General features: G+C 38.7%; 1 pseudogene; it reads right to left on the bottom strand.

Annotated features, from left to right (window-relative positions):
• Window positions 1-6,783: 6,783 nt before the first annotated feature.
• LOC115290661 lies at window positions 6,784-8,543 on the bottom strand (annotated as a pseudogene).
• Window positions 8,544-10,028: the final 1,485 nt, after the last annotated feature.

Genomic DNA, 10,028 nt, shown 5'->3' with positions numbered 1-10,028 from the left:
TCTAATACTCATTGCACATTTATATTTTTCCAGTTGTCTCTACAGTATTTACAGCTGTTTTTCTTTCTAAACCAAGATCCAATGAGGCTTCACATACTGTTTTTGTTATTATATATCTTTAATCTCTTAATCTAGAATAGTCTTCTCACTTTTTTCTTCATGAAATTAACTTTTTTTAAAGTAGTTTATTGTCAAATTAGTTTCCATACAACACCCAGTGCTCTTCCCCACAAGTGCCCTCCTCCATCACCACCATCTCTTCCCCCTCCCCCAAAATTTACTTTTGAAAGAGTCAGATCATTTGGCTATAGAAATGTCCCATGTTTTGGATTTGTCTGATTGCTTTCTCACGATTGATTAAATTTTAAGTGGCATTTATACATAATGTTCTTGTAGACAAGGTGTGGTGCATGGATATTCTTTGCTTTGTATTTATATCAGTACCAAGTGAAAATCTTGCAATACTGTAAATGGTGCTATTGTCTTGATTTAGCCTAGTAAGAGTACAATAGCTTTTGTCTTGATTTAGCTAGGACGAGCACAATTATTATGAACATGCATACGTGCGCGCACACACACACTTTCACACACAAGTAGGGATCTGTGATTCCATATCTCTGTTGGGGAAGGAAATAAACATTATGAAAGTTAATAAACTAAATGCTTTATTATCCAATTTCCTGACTTTGTCTGTCTGTCTGTTTACAGTAAGCTCTCTGCCCAGTGTGAGGCTTGAACTAATGATCCTGAAATCAAGAGTCACATGTTTTACCTCCTGAGCCAGCCAAGCACCCTTTTCCTGACTTCATTTAGCCTCTAACTTGTTTTTGGATTCTCTGTATAACATAAGTACATCTCAGAATTGGAGGGAAATAATTCTGAAGAATTTATGTGCTTTATGATTTAATAGCTTTAAGTTATTTTTTAAATGATTTGATTACTGGGGTGCCTGGGTGGCTCAGTCTAACTGAGCATCCGGCTTCGGCTCAGGTCATGATCTCACGGTTCCTGGGTTCGAGCCCCATATCAGGCTCTGTGCTGACAGCTAGCTCAGAGCCTGGAGCCTGTCTTAGGATTCTGTGTCTCCCTCTCTCTCTGACCCTCCTCCCCGCCTCCCACCCCCCCACTCCCCCTCCCGCTCACGCTGTCTCTCTCTCTCTCAAAAATAAATAAAACATTAAAAAAATTTTTTTAAATAATCATTTGATTACTACTTTTGGCTTTTAGTGTGGAAATTTTAAAAAACACATAGAGGCATAGTAAAATGAACCCTATGAGCCCAGCAGCTAATCATTTCAGCAGTGATCAGCTTTCTGCTCTTCTTGTTTCATTTCTTTCCCTCCACTCAGTTTTGCTGTTGTTGTTTGCTGGAGTATTTTAAAGCAAGTCTCAGGCATCATCTCTTGCCTCCTTTAAATACTTCAGTATGTATTTCTAACAGATAAAACTTGAAACACACAAGCACAATACCATTAGTATAGCCAACAAAATTAACAAATTCTTATTATCTCTAAGACACAATCCATATTTGGCTTTTTCCAGTCATCTCCAAAATGTCCTCTTTCATTTGGTGTTTTTCAGTCAAGATCTCAATAAGGACTGCACATCATATTCGGTTGATATGTCTCTTAAGACTATTTTAGTTCATGCCCCTTTTGTCTCTTTTCTTAGACCATATTTTGGGTGAAGAAACTGGATCATTTGTCTTCTGGAATTTCCTCATTCTGGATTTGGCTGACTGTAGCCACACAATGTTGTTTTTCTTGTTCCTCTGGCCTCCACATTTTCTATACACTGGTAGATCTAGGAGACTGATTAGATCTAGGCACAACTATTTTGGTGAAAGTATTTCATAGGCAGTGATATGTGCTTCCTATCACATCACATTTGAAGAAACACAATGTGTGGATGTCCCACAGTTAGTGATGTTAACATTACTCAGCAGATTTTGGTTTTATTGAATGATCTATTACAGAGTTCCCTAGGAGTTTGCCACTTAATAGTTTAAGCAGTCATCAACGATTGTTGCCTGATTGGACCAGAAAATGATCAAGTACAGTTTGCCTGACCCACAATTTCTCATTTCCAAATCTATTAGGTTTTGACCTAATTTGCCATTGCAGTTGTTTTCCAATAGAAGAACTATAGTTTAAAACTAGGTTAATTAAATGATTTTTAAAATAAAAAAGCAAATCTCATAGGCACTTAGTGTGTACAAGCTATAGTTTTAGTTGGCATTTTAGTTGTGATATTCCTCATTCAAAAGGTTAATATTCCCTGCTTGCATTCATCATACAGAAATTAACCTGAAATAGATCAAAGATGTAAATTTAAGAGCTAAAGCCATGAAACTCTTTTAAAAACATGGGGGGGTGTAAATCTTCATAACCTTGGATTGGGCAATGGTTTCTTAGATGTGATACAAAAGCACAAGCAACAAAAGAAGAAATAGATAAATTGGACTTCACCAAAATTGAAAACACCTGTGCTACAAAAGATAGCATCAAGTTAATGAAAAGACAACTCACAGAATGAGAAAAAAATAGTTGCAAATTATACACCTGATAAAGGACTTGTATCCTAGCCTATATAAAGAACTTCTAAAATTCAATAATAAAAAATAACTAACCCAATTTTTAAAAAAGAAAAGGAGAGGGCATCTGGGTGGCTCAGTTGATTGAGCCTCCAACTCTTGATTTTGGCTCAGGTCATGATCCTAGGGTCATTTGGTTGGGCCCTACATTGGGCTCCATGCTTAGCATTGAGCTTGCATGGGATTCTCTGTCTCTCCCACCACCCCTCTTCCCCACTCACATTCTCTCTCTTTCTCTAAAATTAAAAAAAAAAAAGGAAAAGGATTTGAATAGACACATATCCAAAGAAGATATAGAGAATGGCCAATAAACACATGAAAAGATGCTTATCATGATTAGCATAGAAGAAACCTTCAGGTAAATGCAAATCAAAACAACAATGAGGTTTCACTTCATACTGACTAGGATGGTTGTAATCAAAATGGCAGATAATAACAAGTATTGACAAGGACGTGGAGAAATTGGAAGCCTTACCCATTGTTGGTACGGAAGTAAAATGGTACTGCTACTTTACAAAGCAATATGGAAGTTCCTTAAAAGGATAAACACAGTTAACATATGACTCAGCAATTCCACTCCTAAGTATATATCAGAGAAATGAAAACGTATGTCCATACAAAAACTTGTACATAAATGTTCATACCAGCATTATTCATAATAGCCAAAAAATGGAAACAACCCAAATGGCCATCAACCAATGAGTAGATAAACAAAATATAGTGTATCCATATTTGCATAATGGAATGTTATTCAGCCATAGAGAGGAGTGTTGTATTGCTACATGGATAAACCTTGAAAACATTATGCTAAGTGAAAAAAGCCAGTTACAGTTCCATTTGTAATTTATGATTCCATTTATATGAAATACCCAGAATGGGAAAATCTGTAGAGACAGAACGTAGATTATGGTTGTCTATGACCAGGTTGGTAGGTTGGGGGGAAGGAACAGAGAAATTAGTGAATGCTAATGGGTTTGCAATTTCTTTTTGGGATAATGATATGTTCTAAAATTGCTTGTGGTGATGGTTGAGGTGTAATTGACATATGGTGTTGTATATATTTTAAATAAGTGAATTTCTCAAAGAAGCCTATTTTTTAACTTTTCAAGATAGAAGCTAAAGTACTCCACTCAGGGCCAAACTGTTCTACTATTAAGGGTGGATTAGAACTCGAGTTACAGATTCTATCAGCCTCCTTCCAACCCCAAAGCTAGTCTTCCTACCAAATATTCTAATTCTATGACTTAACAGCACTCTACGTCCTAAATGCTCACTCTTGCTTGACCAACTAAAGCTGAGATGTCTGGCATACATAATTGAATGAATGAATGTTAGTCTTCTTTCTAAGTTAGTTGTGGGGATGTTCGAACACATTTGGACTATAAGATTGACAAACATAGTCACAGGGGCCTTTTTAAAAGTAAAGGTTAGGGGCTAAGAATCCAGCATCATAAAGAACTGGATTTAAAACTTGGCTCCCCTGCTTTCAGACTCTCTGAGCAAATTGCTCAATCTCTTGCATGCAGTGTCTTACTTGGTCCTTATAGCAGTCCTGAAATGCAAGTATTGGTAGTCCTACTTTTTATAAATGAGGAAATTAAGGCTTAGCAAATTTATGTAACTAGTCAAGTTCAATTTCTGTACATGGCAAAATGACTGCTCATACTTTTGTTTGCCCACCTCCAAAACTATGCCTCCTAATCACTTGTAAACCACAGTGGCAGTTTATTAATTTATGATGGAAGATATCTCTATTGACCAAGAGGTTTGAGTCATCTCTTCATGGTTAATTTTCCAGCTTTAAACACTTAGGAAATTTAATTAGTAACCAGAATTTTGTTATATATAGGTGTGGACTCTGAACAGAAATAATTGAGGAACTAGGTCTATGCAGGGAGAGTCTAGACACTTCCATCTGCTTTCTTAAGACTAGTAGGGCTCTGACTTAACCACGTGTCATTATTCACTCAACAGCTACATACTGTATGCCAGGTCCCATTCTAGGACCTGGACGTAGTCTTGGCCTTCATGAAGCTTACATTTAGTTGGGAGAGACACACCATTAAAGAACTGAACTTAAAAATATGACAAATTCAGATAACAAGAAAGGCTATAAGGAAAATAATCAAAAGTGATTTAGGATGGGGGACCCAACTCTGAGAAGATAGCACATGGCCTGAGCCTTTGGGTCCCTTAGGATTAGGTTCAGCAGTAAGTGACAGAAAACATAGAACAAAAGCGACTTTTGGGGTGGCTGGGTAGTTCAGTCAGTTGGGCATTTCGGGTCAAGTCATGATCTCAAGGTTTGTGGATTCCAGCCCCTTGTCAGACTCTACACTGACAATGCAGAGCCTGCTTGAGCATTCTCTTCCTCTCTCTCTCTCTCTGCCCCTCTCCAATTGTGCAGATGCAAAAGTGACTTAAAAAAAAACCCTGATGTTTATTTCATTGCCATGTAAATGAAGTCTGTAGGTAAGAATCCTAGGGCTGAATGACATTTTACAGCAACAAAGATCTAGTCTCCTATGTCTTTTTGCACTCCCTCCCCCATCCCCATTCATGGTGTCTGACGATTGGTTGTGCTCCAGCTATCATTTCCACATGCCAGCCAGCAGAGGAGAGGAAGGGCAGGTAGGGGTGTGGAGATGATGAAGAAGCGCAAGCATTTTCCTTTTAAGAACTCTTCCTGAAAGTTGCATATACTATTTCCAGTCCATCTCATTGGCTAGACTTGGCTAGCCACATCTAGCTGTTAGAGAGACTGGAAAATGGAGTCTTTGATCTAGACAGCCATTTGCCAAGCTAAAAATTGGAGGTTCTATTTCCAAGGAAGAGCTATTGGGGAATGAATAGTGATCTTTGCCTTAAATGACAAGAAGGACCCAGTTATGTAAATATCTGGGGGAAAATATCTTTACAGGTGAAGGAAACTGCAAGTGCAAAGACTTGGGGACCAGAAAAAAGAATGAATAAATGAACAAAAGAAAGAGAGAAAGAAATGAGGTTGGTAGGTTGAGTTCAAGAAACAGAAGTCCACAGATCACAGTGAAGAGATTGTTTTATTTCAGTCACAGTGGCACACCTTTGGAAGGTGTTGAGTACTGGTAGGTTTTGTTTCAAAACTGAATTTGGAGAAACGGTAAGGAAATCAGTTAAGCATAAGACGTTCTCTCCACTCTCTCACTAATTTCACTAAAATGTGACAGAAAGGTTTTTTTGTTTGTTCTTTTAATTTTTTTAACGTTTGTTTATTTTTGAGAGAATATGAAAGAGCATGAGCAGGGGAGGAGCAGAGAGAGAGGGAGACACAGAATCCAAAGCAGGCTCCAGGTTCTAAGCTGTCAGCACAGAACTCAACACGGAGCTCAAACCCACGAACCTGAGCCGAAGTCACATGCTTAACTGCCTCAGCCACCCAGGCACCCCTGTTTGTTTGTTTTTTAAGAATAAAACCTAGAGGGGCGCCTGGGTGTCTCAGTCGGTTGAGTGTTCGACTTCGGCTCAGGTCATGACCTTATGGTTTGTGGGTTTGAGTCCTGCGTCAGGTTCTGTGCTGACAGCTCAGAGTCTGGAACCTGCTTCAGATTCTGTGTCTCCCTCTCTCTCTGCCCCTCTCCCACTCTCTCCCTCTCTCTTTCTCTCAAAATCAATAAACATTGAAATTTTTAAAAAAAGAATAAAACCTACAGGGCAAGAAATGTGGTAAAGAGATAAAAGAAGGATATCAACAAATCTTTGTGAGCTGGATAGCAGAAGGAGGAATGACAGTTATAAACAAACCTCAGAAAGCTTAATGCCTGAGGCTGGGATGACGGGAAAAGCAAGCTTTTTCTTGAGCCAGAAACCTGAAAAGGAGTTGATTAAATATAGGTTAAAAATTAGTTGAACTCCTAAATATGCCCATTTAGCCCCTGCAGCCAGAGGACACCCCACCCTACCCCCTACACCACACCATCTGTCATGGAATGGAGTGGCTTTTCTCTAAAGTGAGTTAAAGCCAAAGGGACTCTGGTCTCAGAAAGAGGCACAGCTGGGGGCGACAGGGAGATTAATTGGAAATCTATATCCAAACCAGCAAGACACTCAGCCTCCTTCGTACTGAACTGCTAATAAACTGGTAATCACTTTTCGTATAGATACAAACAGCTGGGATCCTCTAACAAAAACAGTCAGACCTCTGCTAGACCACACTACAAGGCCCGCTGCTCAACACGACTCAGTACCCAGCACACAGCTGCCAGCCAGCTTTTCAGGGTTTCGCTCTTAAACATGATTGGATAGCCTAAGATGGTCAAACATTTGGGGAAAATCTCTGATACCTAAGACAAAAACCAAAACAGTGACAATATAGGAAGAAGAGAACTTCTAAAAATCAATATCGTTAATGTCTTTGCATCCTCAGAGGGATTTGAAAATTTTTAATAGGATAGGAGAAAAGTTTTAAAAGAAAAAAGGTTGGAACATAAAGGTCAAGAAGCTTTCCAGAAAGTAGAGTGAAAAGGCAATAAAATGGAAAAACTAGGAAAAAAAATTAAATTAGAGGCTCAGTCCAGAATGTTTACTATCAGAATAATGAAATTTACAGAAAGAAAGAACAGAAAACAGAAGAAAAGAAAGAATTTGATAAATAATATAAGATTAATTCTAAGAACTAAGAAACAATCTTCTAGACAATGTCTCATTTCTCAGAAAGTTACTAAAGGATGTGCTCCTGGAAAATGGGCCAGAACTAGGAGACCAGGGATTCAGGACAGAAGAGAAATAAGAATTCCATGATTCATGGTAGAACATAAATCCCAAGGAATCTGCTATGCATCACTCTAGAATCTGAATCAGGAACTGAGTACTTCAGGAGGGAAATCTCTCTCTCTCTCTCTCTCTCTCTCTCTCTCTCTCTCTCTCTCTCTCTCTCTCACACACACACACACACACACACACACACACACAGATATACACTAGATTATCTGATGTATTTTAAGACTTTGGGAGCTATAAATATGTACTTCTAGTGGAGAGTTTGGTGGTAAACTAGTGATTATTTCTTATACAGAGGAAAAAATTTACATTGTAATAAAAAAGAAAATGTTATTATGTATAGTAAATGGCTCAGTAGAGTGTAACCCTACGGTCTCATCAAATACGATGATGTGTTGCTGCTAGGAGGATGAGGGGAGGGGAAGTGTGCGTGTACTGGGGAGGAGTTGTAATGGAGCTAAATGATCTCTCGTAGATGGTTAAGGGGTGATGTTTAAACTGGAAAAGATCAAAAAATAGCTGAAGAAGCATGTTCAGAAATAAGGAGTTAAGTATCTGAAGAAAACAACTAAAAGAGTTGTAGGTAGCTGCCTTGGGGAGGCAGAAATTGAGAATCGAGAGGGTAGGGCTAGGACCAGGTGTTCATCATTATAAGCTTTGTAAAACTTTGACTTCTTTTTTTCTGAAACTTTCTCAGACTATTTAATCAAGTTACTTAGAATGCCCACATTCCTGAGAATACCCCATTGTGTGACATGTTTATTTCCAAATTTTCTGCATTCAACTAAAAGGTGTTTCTTCCCAAGAAACTGAACTTTCTGTCAAATGCATTTGATGGAATAGGAGAATTGGCTTCATAAAATGGATTCGTTGCAAACTTTCTGTATAAATCATAAACATCGGTAAAGAAGTTCTTTATTCCATCTTCTTGCCTTGTTTCATGAAGCACAATCTCATGTGATCTGCAGGAACAAGTGCTGAGGCAAGCCACTCATTGACCCTGTCCCCAGTTTCCTAGTACATGTCGTTGGCCAGCCCCATATTCTCATCCCTGGTTGAGAGCAGCGTGAGCCATGAACTGGTTCAGAGGATGAGGGTGATCTTCGGATTCTGCTTTCCCAGCAGGCAAAAATTCTGTCTCAAATACTGGATTGTCATGGTGGCCAACAATTACAAAGTAGAAGCTTCCAGACATTGTTTTCAATATGTAGTCCTGCAGAGAGACACTGACAATGGGGACAATCAGTCCCCCCACCCCACAGGCCCTCACTCGGCAATCCTCTGCCGAACTCCCTGAAAACCGTCTGACTTTTTAACGTGTGTGCGTGCATGTGTGTGTGTGTGTGTAGATGTGGGTGGAATACACAGTACTAAATAAACAATGGCTGATTTTTTTCTTTTTTTTTTGCTTTTTGGCTTTCTTTTTATTAAAGTTTCATTATCCTCTGCAATATAAATTGCAATATCATAGTGTAGAAACTGTATTTTGTTTAAATTAAATTTTAACCCAAGATTTGGGAGCTTCCTTAGATTTCTACATACAATATGGAAGACACCCTAGCATAATCTCATCAGCTGCACTTTTATAAGCTTTTGCAACTTGATTATATACGTTGCTACCTCAACTCAGCTACTTACTGTTGATTCTTAAAGGTTTTTGTGTCCAAGTATGATTTTCTGTCCTTGAGGTTTGCTGACCTACAGGTACACAAGGGCTCTTTTATTGCATAAATTTTATTACAAGTTGTATTAATGATCTATACTATATGGGGCACTTCGGTGATCAGTTGATTGAGCATCCAGCTCTTGGTTTTGGCTCAGGTCATGCTCTTCTGATTCACAGGATTGAGCCCTGCGTCGGGCTTTGCTCTGACAGTGTGGAGCCTGCTTGGGGGTCTCTCTCTCTCTCTCTCTCTCTCTCTCTCTCTCTCTCTCTCCTCTCTCCCTGTCCCTCCCGCACCTGCATGTGCCCTCTCTCAAAATAAATAAATAAACTTAAAAAAAAGATCTATACTATAATAAAATGTATTTGCATATATAACATATAAAACTAAGCGTATATCCAATATAACATATATGATAAAACTTGTGTCTAGTTATATCACTAAATGATAAATAACTTTAGTGAAGATTATTAGAAGCTTTTTAGACAAAAGTTTTAATTTAAGAATTAGTGGAATTATCTAGATAAAATGCATACAGTTTGATTGAATTCAGAATTTATATACGTTTAACCTATATAAGATATTCAATTACTTCGACCGTGTGATTAAAACCTGGTGGAAGAGCTCGCTGTGGAAAAGAAACACAAAGCCTGTGGGGGCAGCAATAAATTTAAATCTCTAATGAAAGATTAAAAAGGGATGTGTTGGATGCCCAATCCCCAACAGCAGCATGAGGAACAGCCTTTGTCACAAGCTGTTCTGGGCCTTGCAGCTGAACAAGCAAGTCTCAAATAAAAACATGTAAGTTTATAGAAGTGAAAATAGAACCTAATAAGACTAAGCATCGGCCCTGCCTCCTCCACTGGCCTGGAGGCATATGGCCTGTTTCTTCTACTTCTTGGGACTACTTCCTGTCTGTGTTCTGGGCTTCATGGGTCTAGCTGGCATCCTCACCCACAGCTCCCAGATGAAGCTGTAAGCTCAACTCTGACTCATCTCCAGACCTGGCTTTCAGA

Source organism: Suricata suricatta, chromosome 4, assembly GCF_006229205.1.
Source record: "Suricata suricatta isolate VVHF042 chromosome 4, meerkat_22Aug2017_6uvM2_HiC, whole genome shotgun sequence".
Taxonomy (NCBI): Eukaryota; Metazoa; Chordata; class Mammalia; order Carnivora; family Herpestidae; genus Suricata; species Suricata suricatta.
Note: the sequence above shows the minus strand (reverse complement) of the source record. Positions and strands in the feature narration are given on the sequence as shown.